Source organism: Ambystoma mexicanum, chromosome 4q, assembly GCF_040938575.1.
Source record: "Ambystoma mexicanum isolate Mex_15411 chromosome 4q, UKY_AmexF1_1, whole genome shotgun sequence".
Classification (NCBI taxonomy): Eukaryota; Metazoa; Chordata; class Amphibia; order Caudata; family Ambystomatidae; genus Ambystoma; species Ambystoma mexicanum.
Genome location: NC_090928.1, coordinates 376,993,518 through 377,007,383, shown reverse-complemented (window position 1 = coordinate 377,007,383; position 13,866 = coordinate 376,993,518).

The following is a 13,866-nucleotide window of genomic DNA, read 5'->3' as shown; positions in this document are numbered from 1 at the left end:
TGCTTCTAATGGCAACATTGTGTTGAGAAGGGTGTTTGGGGCATGGATGGGTCTTTTTTAGGCTTCTTGTGTGTATTGTTTCCATCTGTGGCTTTGTTGCTCTCGCCTGTGTTTTTTTACCTCCAGCAAATGGCCGGGGGTATTTTCAGCGCTATTAGTGCTGGTTTTCTCAGCGCTAGGAGCGGCAATGCTGTACTTGTGATAGGTCTGTTTGGTGCGTTTGGTTCGCGGCACAATTACTGCTGGCACTATTACAGCTGGCTGTAATAGCACCGGTTGGATTACAGTTGTGTTGCAGCAGAGCTGTGTTGCCAACTCATGATGAGGCCCACAGTGTTTTTCATTGGGCTGCCATTTTCATTGACACCAACCCCAGTTACTTTCTGATGATCTGTATTTGTATGGATCTGGAGAGACTGAGAGTCTTCTTCCAAAAGAGACCCTCCAGGGGTGCACACAGTTTGATTGGCAAGGCAAGTAGGCCATCAGCGCTGTAGGTGAGCGAAGGAGCCCCCTTGTCTTTGTAAAACTCAATTATTGGGAGGAATGAGTAGCTAAATATTTCTGTTTTAGAATTATTGTGTGCAATTGCTTTCCCTCTTAAGGACTCTATCATATGAGTCTCAGCGGTAGATTTTGAGATCTGAATCCCTAAGTATTTAAAAGATTTTAACCGTCGCTATTTCTATACGGTTAAGATACCATTTCAATTTCCTTTTCTTGGATTCCTGTTCATTGTTTAGGCTATGGATCTTTGTTTTGACTGTGTTGATTTCCAAGCTGTTTTTCAATGCATATTCAGCTAACCTGCCCAATTGTCTTTGGATGCCTACTGCAGTATAATCAAACAAGGACAAATCGTCTGCGTATAATAAGTGAGTTATCTTCATGTTTCCAATCATTGGGGGGAAACTTGTGATTTGTTCCATGTATTATCCCAGAACTGCAATATACAGGTTGTAGAGGGCAGGGTCTAAGGAACAGCATTGAATGACACTGTGTCCTGTTGGTATTTCGTCACTTTGAAGCCCATTTGTATTGAGACAGACTCTTATCGTTGTGTTTGTATTGAGCCCACAAAGTTGTTCCAGCAGATTTAAAGGACAATTCTTGTCAGCAAACTTCTTCCGAAGTCGGTTTCGATTTATACTGTCAAATGCCTTTGAGAAGCCTACAAACACAAGTGTAGCTTGCTGTCAGTTTTCAGAGTCTTTGCTTTTATCAGTGCAATTAAAAGTGCCGGTGGGAGGTCCCAAATCCTTTAAAAAAAACCTGCATGGAATTTGTCATTTAAACAATGTTTCTGTGCCCATTCATTCAATCTTTTTAATAGCAGTGCAGCATCCATTTTCCCCATTACGTCCAGCAGGGCTATCGGCCGTAGATTTTGGGGTCCGTCCGACTGCCATATTTAAATAATATATGACATCCACGGTTCTCCAAGACGGTTTAATAGATTCTGAAGAACATTCTTTAGCACTAGATCCAACATGCTCGCCCACTGGTCTGGGTTTTCTTTTAGGGTTATGTTGGAAAGCCCGTCTGGGCCCAGGGCTTGTGATGGGCTCAGTCTTTTGATCATGGTAACTAGGTCATCATGGTCATAGGACAAACCCCAGGTGCTTGCTGTTTCTGGGGGAGATCCAGCATAGATGGCAGTTCTTAAATAAAGATCCAAAGAATGCAATCTAATTTGCTTCAGTCACCTAATTTAGTTGTTGGAATTGTTGGGTCTGGTTTGCTGACCTAATCAGAGCCCACATCTTGGCTGTCGATTTCGTGGTCAATGTCCTTAACATAATTTCCGCGTCCTTCTCGTCTTCTTCAATCGAGTATGGAGATAGATCCAAATGTGGATTTGGGTCCCCTCGGGCCATTGAATACTTGTTTTCTTTTTTTTTTCATTATAGTTTTTATTGGCGTTTTCAAGTTACAAAAAAGAACCAAACAAATAACAACAAACCCAACACCCCCCCTCCTCCTCCCCAACCCCTGGTATGAGAGTTGTCCAGAACTGCAGCACATGACATGAAGAGCAATCCCTGCCCGGCCCACCCGAGTGAGCCCTTTTAAAGGTAGGTGACCCGAAGCGATATACCCCATCAAGAGTCATCTTCTCCTGGTGTGTCTATTACTATGCCCAGGAGTCTCATGCTCCGGGGACACCACCGCTGCCTTGGGCCGTCCAGCAGGTATTCCAGTAATGCCGCCCAGTCCGTCCTGAATTTAAGATGCTGGCCCTGAATGGAGTATGTGAGCCACTCAAGTGCCAGCAAGTTCCAGAGGTTAGTCACCCATTCATGATCTTGGGGAGGGACCTTTGATTTCCACCTGCGGGCCAGCACCAAAGCCGCGGCGATCATCATTATTGCATCCAATTTACGACCCGCCTTGCTCTCAATTGCTGCCAACGACCCCCCCAGGCCCAGCATCGCCAAGCCCTTGTGGCACCCAGGCTCTAGACCGGGCACTTGGTGAAGCGCCTCCCAAATGCCGGCTCAGTACTTCTCAATTAATGGGCACTCCCACCATATGTGCTCCCAAGAACCCACTGCGCCACATTCTCTCCAGCATAGGGAAGAGGCCCCGGGATAGATTCTGTGAAGTTTGGAGGGGGTCAAGTACCACTGGGTGAGCAGCTTTAGTCACATTTCCCTAATTTGCAGGGACCTTGTCAATTTGGGTATCTGTTTCCATAACCAGGCCCAGTCAGTGGCTTCAATTACGGATCCCGTAGTATTTTCCCAAGCCTTCATGTAGGGTCGCACAGGCGGATCCTCACCTGCCTTCATATGGCTATATAGGGCCGTGATCAGGTGCTTGTCCCCCAATTCCCTACTGAGAAACTTTTCGAAGGGGGTGAGTTGTCTAGTAGCTGCTTGCTTTACAGTGGGATGGCTGTGCCAACGCCTTAGCTGACAGTAGCGGAACCTTTCCCCTTCACCCAAAGCGAAGTCTGTCTTACACTGATCAAAGGTCTTGACCCAACCCTCCCCATACATATCCCATAGCATTCTACATCCACCCTGGTGCCAAACCTGAAATGCGGAAGTGTTATAACCTGGGGTGAACTGCGGGTTAGTGAAAAGGGGTGTGAAGGGGGATGGCTGTGTCATTAAGTGGGCCTGCTGCGCTTCGTCCCAAGTACGGCCCACCAGGGCCAGAATAGCACTGCAGTACATCCTAAGTGGCCTATCCTGCTTCGGCTTCCACAGGACCCCTTCGAGATCCTCCCCCACAACCACCCTGTCCATCTCTCTCCATATTTTCCCCCAATCGTCCTTCTGCCAGTCCCGGAGCACCTTCAGCTGCGCCGCTCTATAATACGCCCTCAAGTCGGGTAGGCCCATGCCCCCCCTCTCTGTGGGGGTCCGCATCACCTTGAGCGCTATCCTTGGGGGCTTATTGGCCCAAACAAACCTGCTGATGGTTTTGTTCAGCGACCTGAAAAAAGACAGGGGAACGTGCACCGGCAGGGCCGCGAAGCTGTACAAAAGCTTAGGGAGAACTATCATTTTTAGGGTGTTAATACGTCCTAGCCATGAAACCTGCTAAAGGGCCCCAGTCTATCATCTTGCTCTTTAATTTCTCCAGCAAAGGGGGATAATTTGCGTGATAAAGTTGATCCAGCCTTGCAGTCAGATTAATTCCCAAGTAGGTGATAAAGTGGTCCACCCATCTGTAGGGAGAACTGGCCATCAGTGCGCGGACTGCTGAAGTGAGGATTTCAGTTTTGGAGGGGTTAACTTTCAGGCCAGCCACAGACCCAAAGAGGGCCAGTTCCGTTTCGAGTACAGGTATGGTCATGCTCGGATTAGTAAGAGAGTATCACAACATCCGTAAAGGCTGCGATTTTATGTGACAACCCTGCAAAGGGGATCCCACTTATGAGGTGGTTAGACCGTACCGCTTTGAGAAACGGCTCCAGATGGAATGCATACAAAATCGGGGAGAGCAGACACCCCTGTTTCGTGCCCCTTTTGATATGTACCGGGTCCGATAGTTCTCCGTTCACCGCTAGCCTTAGGATCGGGCTTCTGTAGTTAGCTTTGATCCTGTCCATAAATTTGGGACCGAAGCTCATCCTAAGCATGGTTGCAAAGAGGAAGCCCCACTCCACCCTGTCAAATGCCTTTTCTGCGTCTATCACCATGAGGAGAGCAGCGATTCCTCTTTTGTGGGCTTTCTTGACAAGATGGGCTAGCCTCCTAACGTTATCACTGGTCTGCCTACCTCTATCAAAGCCCGATTGGTCTGGGTGGACCAGCTTTGGGACTAGGTGATCTAATCTCTTGGCTAAAATCTTAGCATGTATTTTCGAGTCGACATTGATTGAAGCTATGGGGCGGTAGGAAGCGCACTCAGTTGCGTCCTTGCCCTTTTTGTGAATGAGGACAACTTTCGCCTCTTCCATAGATTTCATAATCGATCCCTTACCTCATCCTCTGAAATATCTGTTTCCAAAGCTTCCCTCTCATCCTGCGTTATGCAGGGTAGATTGACCCTATCTAAGTAGTTTAGTTGTTCCCCCAGCGCCGGTCCTACCGACGAGTACAGGGCCGAGTAGAACCTAAAGAATTCCTTCAAGATATCATCAGTGTTGGTAGTTGTGTTCCCGCCCCCCATCTTGATCTTAGATATTGCCCTGCCTGGTCCTTCCTAAGCAGCCTCGAGAGCAACTGGTCGGCCTTATTAGCTTTGATATAATATTTCTGCCGGAGATGCAGCAGGTTCTGTTCCGCCGGCCGAGTCTGAATCAAGTCTAGTTGGCCACGCACTGCCCTGTATTTCCTTTTGATAGCCTGGGAGTAGGCCCCCCATTTTAGCCATAATCCCCTTAGAGACTCCTCTAGCCACGCCTCCTCCAATCTCAGCTCCATGTCTCTTCTAGCTTTGATCCCTATAATTGCCCCTCGGAGGGTAGCCTTGAAGGCGTCCCACCTGACTTGCGGTGATGTGTCCTCTGTGGGGTTTTCAATGAAAAAACGATCTATTACCTCCTCGACCTCTCAGATCAGTACTGGGTCTTTAAATAGGGAGATAGGATAGCACCATTTCCACAACCCCACAGGTCCTCCCCCCGCCTTCAAGGATATAGTCAGAGGAGTGTGATCCGACAACGTTGTAGAGCCAACCGAGATATCCAGGACCCTCCCCAGGAGATTTACAGATAGCCAAATGTAATCTATTCTCGAATGAGATTGATGCACGTGAGAGTAGAACATATACCCCCCCTCTTCACCCCTTACCTCCCGCCACGCGTCAACTAGGGCCAGGTTAGTGATTTTCTCCTTCAGGGCTTGTGATGGTCTCGCCTGTAGGACCACCCCTCCTGCCGTTCTATCTTTCCCTGGGTCCCAAGCGATATTGAAATCTCCAGTAAGAATAATAGGGGACTTGGCAAACTTCTCCAGCTTACCCAGGATGTCTTGAAGGAAACTGTCTTGTGCAGTGTTAGGGGCCTATAGCGTTGCCACCGTTATGGGGGAGTCATTTCCCTCTAGAGAAACCGCTAAGAACCTCCCTTGGTCATCTGACACCTTTCCAACAATATGTAGCTCCAGCCCATCCCTGAGTGGCATTAGGACTCCCGCTTTCTTACCGCTTGAGTCGCCTGTAGTGACCTGGCGTATCCCCAGAACTTGAGCATTCCCCTGTCAGCTGTTCGAATGTGGGTCTCTTGGAGCGTAACTATGTCTGGCCTTTCACGCCTGATGAGGTGCTCCACTTTCTTACGCTTAATAGGCAAGTTTAGGCCGTTGAAGTTGAGAGAAAAGATCCTCAGTTCCCACTGACTAGCCATAATGGATCAACTAAAAATAGCATATAGCTCTCTGAGCTCTGTAATGTAAGTGGGACTCATCGCTTGGACTCCCCAATTCTGCTGCACTGGAGAAGCTCTGTTTGCCTTCTGGAGCCATGACTCTCCCATACCCCCATAAACCCCCCTTGCCCTCCCCCCTTCACTCAGGCAGTGCGGGATGACTGGCGGTAGCCCCCCTCGAATCAGAACCTCGAGAGTCGTCCCATCCATTGCCCCCCAAATGTTCCAACGCAGGATATCCCAATCCCATTCCAAGATGCATGACCCGCCCCCTCCCAAGACCCTTGCTATATTAGATGCATAACCCATCCCTGGCAATGAAACTTTACTGCTGTTGTTGTGCCTTCCCCAGGCACCTTATCTCAAGTCTGTCAGGAAACCTCTTGGTAAGGAATCAGTTTTGCAAGCTCTGACCCTTCCTCGGCGATGGGGCCTTCAGGTGCGACCGAGTCTCATTTTTCCTCGACTTCTTTGAGCGGGCCGTGGACCACTCCCACTTCCTCCGGGCAGCCTTCTGGGATGACGGCGGGGGCAATGATTGTGGAACCTCCTCTTCGAGCCCCAGCAAAGCGAGGCCCTGCTCACATGTGGTGATCTTCTGAGCATTCCCTCACCACTCAAAGGCCAGCCCAAAGGGATGTAGCCATCTATACCGGACGCCTTGTGCCCTTTAGTGGGAAAGAACCAGGCCCATCTTTCGTCGTTTGTGTATAGTCACCTGCGCCAGATCCTGATACAGCGTGATCTCAGAGCCATTGTACGTGAGCCTACCAGTCTTCCTTGCTGCTGTTAGGATGCGCTCCTTCACCGTGAAACTGTGCATTGCTACCAAAACATCCCTGGGCCTAGCACCTGAGTCTGATCGTTCCGGGCCCACTCTATGTATCCTGTCAAAGATGATGTCCTCCGATCCCGACTCGTCCAGGAGGTCTGCGAAAATACCCTTCACCGCCCGGGGGAGATCTTGATCCAAAGTTTTCTAAGGAAAGGCCTTCATCCGGATATTTGAGCGCCTAGACCTGTTTTCCAGATCCTCCACCTGGAGTTCCAGGTTATGTGTCGCTGTCGCCAGTGTATCCAAGAGAATGTCGGCCTTCTTTGCGTCCTCGGCAATGTCTTGGATCACCCTCTCATTGGTGTCCACCCTTTCCTCAATCTTGCTAATGTCCCTTTTGATCTCCTGAAGGCCTTCCACCAGGTCTTCCCTAAGGGCATCCATCTGCCTTTGCCCCGCAATGGTGATCTTCTCGACTATGTCAGCCAGCAAAAGTTTCAGCGCTGCTTGGGTGACAGGTTGCTCCGATGCGCCCGCCTCAGCCGGAGGGCCTTCTGGCAGGGAGTCACTGGGGCATACTGGCTTTGAGTCTTCCGTATCCTTGGCCCATATCTTGGTGAGGGCATTCTCCTGCGGTCTCCTCGGGGGCCTTTGAAGGGCTTGGGGATCCTTGGGTTTATTCTTAGACATAGAGCCTCATTACACGGACGGCGGTGGACCAAGGTGCTATTATAAGCACCTTGGTCCATGTCGGTAAAATACCGGCACCGCCTTGGTGGAAAGGGGAATTACCGCCCTATTCTAAGGTTGGTGGGGCGGTAATTCCCCCTTCCCCCATTGCCCTTCCCATTCCCATTTTTGCCCCATAGGGCATAATGGGAATGGGGAAGGTTCTAATTACGGCACCGCAAATTACGGTACCGTAATTAGCTCCCTGGTCCCTTTGCGGGTTGGTTTTTAACGCCTGCAAAAAGCAGGCGTTAAATTCTCCAACCCGCAAAGGGACCTCATAGTAAGGCGGTAAGCGTTTACCGGTACCGGTAAAATACCGGTACCGGTAAACCCTTACCGCCTACCGTGTAATGAGGCCCATAGTGTTGGGAGCTCCAAGTACTATGTATGAAGACTGGAGGGTCGTTTTCCCCGGTGGGCCGAAATGCTCTGATTGCGCACAGGAGTGGGAAGGGCCCTCCTGCCGGCATCAACAGTCGGAGCAACCCTCTACACGTTGGCGACACCCCCGTTGACCGGGGTAAGCAATGGGGAGAGGGGCCCACAAGCTCAGATGAAGAGGGCCTCGTGGGTGCCACTGAAGGTAACCAGGGACCGCTGCCCCCCCTCCCACCCCCCCTAGAGCACAATATATGTCCTATAATGCAAATACCTGTGGGGGGCACCCGACTGTGTCCCCATCTCCCCCTCCTCACTCCGAGCCTGGAGAGCCCCCGACACAGGTGATGACTCAGAGGGGGCGTCCCCTTGGGGGGCCCCCGCTCCCCTCCAAGATGCAGTTCCCAGCGCCGGCCGCTCCGTCTGCTCCTCTCCCTCTGGTGACAGGTCCTGCGCGCGGCTGGCTCGGCTCACAAAATGCCCAAGTGATCAGGAGGAGGAGCAGAGACTCCCGACACAGTGCCGGCCCGGCTACTCTGGAGGTGCGGGACACTCCGCCCCATGACCGCTCGCGCTCCGGCCACTGCCTGGTGATCCGGCACCCTGCACGCCCAAGGCGGGGCCAGGCGACGTGTCCGCTATCCTCACTGCGGGAGGCCGCCGCTATCCACCGCCCGGTCCCGACAATGACACACCGACAGGCACGACCAGATCCCGTTCCTCTGTGTCAGCGGGTTGCCTGCCACCGATCGTCATCGCCTGGGGTGGGCAGCACCGGTCGAAAGGACTGAAGATCGGGTCACAGGGGTAGGAGCTTGGTGGCCACGGTGTTCAGAGCATCACGGCCATCTTGGAATCCCGAATCCTCGTTTTCTTTTGATATGCATTCTCCCTCTTTCTGTTTGAATGCTTTACACTTCCCATTCTGTTTGTTTTCCTTCGCTGGCATTGACAATTTTTTAAAGACATTTCTTGAGTCATTCCCTCTTGGACTTTGGGAATGTCTTTGTTGTGCTGCTAACGGGAGGGTCTCTATTAATTTCTTCTTTTCGCTTTCCAACAGTGGGTATGTTGTTTCTCCTGTTTCCTCCTCGCTGTTTTCGGGTTGGGGTTCCTGCTCTGATGATATAGTAATTGTCTCTTGCGCTTGAATCTCAGCCAGGCCTATTTCATCAGTGGTCACCATGCCTCCCTCCATGGTCTCCACCAGGTTAAAGGTGCCCTCTGCCAAGGCTATCTCCCTGTGGGTGGACTGCCCTCAAGTTCGATTTCTCTCTAAGTGTTCATCGTTGATGGGGTTTCTCAACGTTGTTTGTCGTTCTGACGTTGGTCTCTCACTATTTTATTTCCCATTGGGTTTTACGGGCCTGGCCTCCCCATCATATTGTGTCTTTGCAGCAATGTAACCTTCAACAAATATCATTTTTGAATGCACCATTGATGACAGGATAGTGGGCCTCATTACGACCCTGGCGGAAATCGAAAAACGATGGCGGAAATGCAATACCACCATCGAATAGCGCTCGGTGCGATCATGACCCGTCACCGCAAAGTACGATGCCATTAGCGACACCGTAGAGAACGCCAACGCTAACTGCACCAAGTACGCGCGCGCGCCATGCCAAACCGTAATTACCACCATGGCGCAACGGTACGCGAATTCTGACCCTAGCGGACATGCACCTAACGCCATCAAGCACGGCGGAAAGTACCATTCCGCCATGGTGAGAAGTACGGCATCGCGAACCAACCGTAAACGGCCCTACTGAGTGCCTGTACACAGCTCCCTGGCCACATTGTACAACTCCCCGTAGGTGCAATGAAGTCACACAATGCAACCAGTGAAATGTACTAGTCATCCATGCCTGCCAACGAACAAATGAATCTCAAGAGGGGCCAATGGGAGCTGCAGGGCACAGATGGCACGAATACAGAAGCTATACAAATGGACATGACCTCAGTCTCCCACCAAGAAACGCACGCAAACACAGGCACCTGTGACCAGCCATATTCCGATAATCACATCATTCCACCAATCCAACTGGCTGACCGGCATCTGTTACACAAAAGCTAATCCCCCGCCCCTGAGCATGACATCATCAAAACAGTCATATTGGCAGCCCTTATCCCTGACCTCACTGGGCTTCGTAGGCAAACGCGCCCAGCACAGTACCACGCAACTATACTCCGAAGCTGGAACCCAATGCAGAACTCCTCACAATACATCGCTCCCCAAATAGGAATATGCCACATCACTTGCAAAGAAGAACGCTACACGGTTCATATCAGAATAGAAATTTAATGTACAACAAATTCACCAAGCCCATACAGCCATTAGGCCATGAACTCCAAAATACATTTCACCATTGTGGGCTGCATCCGCAATAAATGACCAGCTACTTCTTGTGTGACGCCCTGTTCCTTCATGGTACACAGGGGCTACATTCTCGTACGAAAAGGCAACATGGAAGCGCCTAGAACCGCAGGGCCGTCCCAATAGGGAGGCACTAGTCCAGCTGAAAGGCCGAAATGTTGCTCCTAGCCACTAGTACTGCGTAAGGGCATGTGGCCCATTGGCGATCGTCCCATAAGATCGTAATGCTGCTCCACTGATTAACACGAAGCAGCAGGTGTCGGGAGTAAAATCCATCTGCAGGAGTGGCATACAGATGGCAGTGGCAAAAGGGGAGGAGATACCGGTCACCCAAATGAAATGAAAAAGAATAGTATGGCCATCAGAACTACATTTGAATTACTCACTTCAATGATCACACCAAATCCACAGCCATATGCATGCTAGCCCACTCCAAAGGATCATCACCACCCAAAAACCACTTGCGAATCATAACTATCTATATCGAGGTGAAAACACTATCACAAACGAGTGTACCTGTGCATGCGTCTGTTAAAACAGAATCCATCAGATGGGATTGGTAACGTGCATAGACACAAGTGTCTGAAGGCGCGTCGAGACAGGGAGGGCTCAACAAGGCCAGATAGACGATGGTCCCACTATGGCAGCCCTGCATCACATAGCGCAGGGGAGGCGGATAGATTCCAAGAAGCCCTGTACATGGCAAACTCTGTATCAAATCATCTGTCCATGCATCCATACATCATTCCCTCATCCCGTAATGAAAACGCCTGTTTCCATACTCACATAACATGTGAAATTTCCATTGAGTCTGTGCGTTATGCAGCCTGCAAAATCCACTGTGCCCCAGCCCGTAATTCCAGTGTTGTGAAGTAACATGTATTTGGGAACGTCCGGCCTTATCGCCCACTTCGCTATTGCGCATCCCAAACTATTCATATCAATCATTGCATCCTCGCCATGGCCCCTGTCCCAAGGACATTGAACAATAGAACGTTATATTTGCAGTCAGACCTGTGGGCATCTCCTCGCCGCTAGCTGAAAACCGAAAGCGCCGCCCTTCGAATTCCTCATTTGCAACATCACGTCGAAAAGGCATCTGTGGCCGCTTGAAATCACAAATTAATCCATCTAGTGCGGCTGTGTGTGAAAATGGCAACTGCCTTCACTCACAAATGGGACGCCCCGCCCGTCGGTGAACCTCGGTACAGTGTTGCATGAGGGTCCACCGTTACTCGAGTACTACGTTCCACTGACCCTTCACAAGTCTGTTCGCGACTGCAAAGATAGTATGTGAAACAATGGGACCATAGCCGAATGAACATATCAACCAATGTTACACTGCCATCGGGTACAAATACATGATTGTAATGGCAAGATGCCATTCGTCGAATTGCAGCGTTGTGTGCGGGACGTGCTCGCCCAAAGGGGAGAGCAGCTTGCACAGGTGGAATGAATCACCACAGGTGGAGGCCATACAGCCTGAAAACACATAAATTGCACACCCAGTCTCCTCCCACAACCACACCCACTCCGAAATGCTACCGGCAGGACTAGCTATGTTGGCCCTGGGGGACCTGATAGCACTGCAAGTACTCCAACTTCAAGAAGAAGACGAACACCAACTACAACCGGCCGCACGGAGGAGACGCAGGAGGAGGAGGAGGGCAAGGCAGGGCCAGCAAGGGCCGCCAGCACAGCCACTACCACCACGCAGGCAGCCCGCAATCCCACGCCTCCGAGCACATCCGTTCAACCTCACTGATGAGCAGATCCACACCCTCTACCGTTTGGACCGGGACACCATAACCGCCATTGTGGACATGACACAGGCTGACCTTGTCAGCATGATAGATAGCCCAACCGCCATCCCACCCCTACTGAAGGTGGTGTCTGTACTCCACTTCCTGGCCACAGGCACCTACCAGCACACAGTCGGACAGTTGCATGGCATATCACAGCCACTGTTCTCACGGACACTATTGCAAGTGCTCGATGCCCTCCTGCAGCACGCAGACGACTACATCTCTCTACCACGCTCAGAGCAGGAAATTACCAACACAAAAGTGGGATTCCATGCACTTGCCGGCATACCGGGTTGCATTGGTGCCATCGACTGCACCCATGTGGAATTGGTCGTCCCACATGCCATGGAGGCCCAGTACCGCAACCGAAAACAATTTCATTCTCTGAACGTACAAATGGTGTGTGACTCCAACAGGATCATTACACATTGTTGTGCCCGATTCCCTGGATCAACCCATGATTCTATGGTCTTGAGGAACTCTACAATACCACGCTACATGGAGCGACACGCAGGGAACAGATCCTGGCTACTCGGTGAGTCTCATTTCATGCATGATGATGTGGGGTATGTGATGCGGCAATGACCTGGCAGGAAGGGGGGGGGTGCGTACGTAGCAATGGCATTCCTCAAAATTCCTTTATTGTCCACATACAGGTGATGCCGGGTATCCACTGAAGAGATGGCTCCTCACACCAGTCCGGAACCCACGGGACCAGCATGAGGAGGACTACAACCATGCCCACTCACGTACCCGTGTAGTCATAGAACAGGCATTCGGCCTACTGAAGACTCGTTTCCGCTGCCTCAGCAGGTCTGGCGGGGCACTCCTGTACCGCCATGTGAAGGTTGCAAAGATGGTCATGGCATGTGTCATGCTCCACAACATGTGCGTACGTAGAAATGTGCCCATGCCCCCTGACGCAGAACTGCAAGCACCTGAAGATGGTCATGATGAGGGTGGGGATGTGGCAGCACCTCAAGGAGTCTGCGAGGCACAGGAGGGCCGTGACATTCGTCAGCATCTCATAGATGCATGCTTCTAGCACTCACGCCTGGTGGCTGATACATGGACACGGGACTCGTGGCACTGTGTGTGTCTGGAACATGCACAATATGGACTGTAAGCCTATAAAGGCCTCGTACACAAAGATCAATGTCCACACATCTCATTGGATGATCGTGCATTGTTTATGGCATATGTGATATCATGTTAAACACCCTATCGACCCGCCACCCAAGTGAGCCCAACACACCCCCTCCACCCTCCTACCTCCCCCCCGAACACCAGTGTCCAAAGATGCTCATTGTCAGTGGGCAGTCGCTATTGCAAGCCCCCTCTCTGGGTATCAGGGGCACCCCTGCCTGTGGAGCGCAGGTTCCTCCCAGATCTACGTTGGGGGCTGCCCTGGACGGAACTTGCAACGGATGATGTCTCTGCCTGCTCACGTCCATGCATGTCCCTAAGGGTTTGTGAGAGCTCAGTGAGCACACGGCGCACTGCGGCAAGTTCGGCACATACGTCTTTGGACGTCGCATGCAGTTCCCCCCTCAGGCTCTCGGTGCTTCTCTCCATTTGTACTCTCAGGCTCTCGGTGCTTCTCTCCATTTCTACTCTCAGGCTCTCGGTGCTACTCTCCATTTGTGCCCTTAGTGTCTCTGTACTTCTCTCCATTTCTGCCCTAAGTGTCTCAGTTGATGTTTCTATGTCTGCCTTAGTGCCCCCACATTCATCGGCATGGTCCTTGAGGAGCGTGGCCAGTTGCTGCTGTTGCACGATTACCTGGTCGAGGGACTGTTGCCTCTGCTGGGCCATGGCCATTTGCGGTGGTGTCACAGAGTGGCTGATCACCTCATGTTGCCTTGCCACAGGGCTTGTGGGGGATGGCCAGTCGTCGTCTTGTGGGTGCCCCTGCGTGGTATCCTCATGGTGTACGGGATGGAACAGACAGGGGGATTGAGACAGGTCATGGATGGAT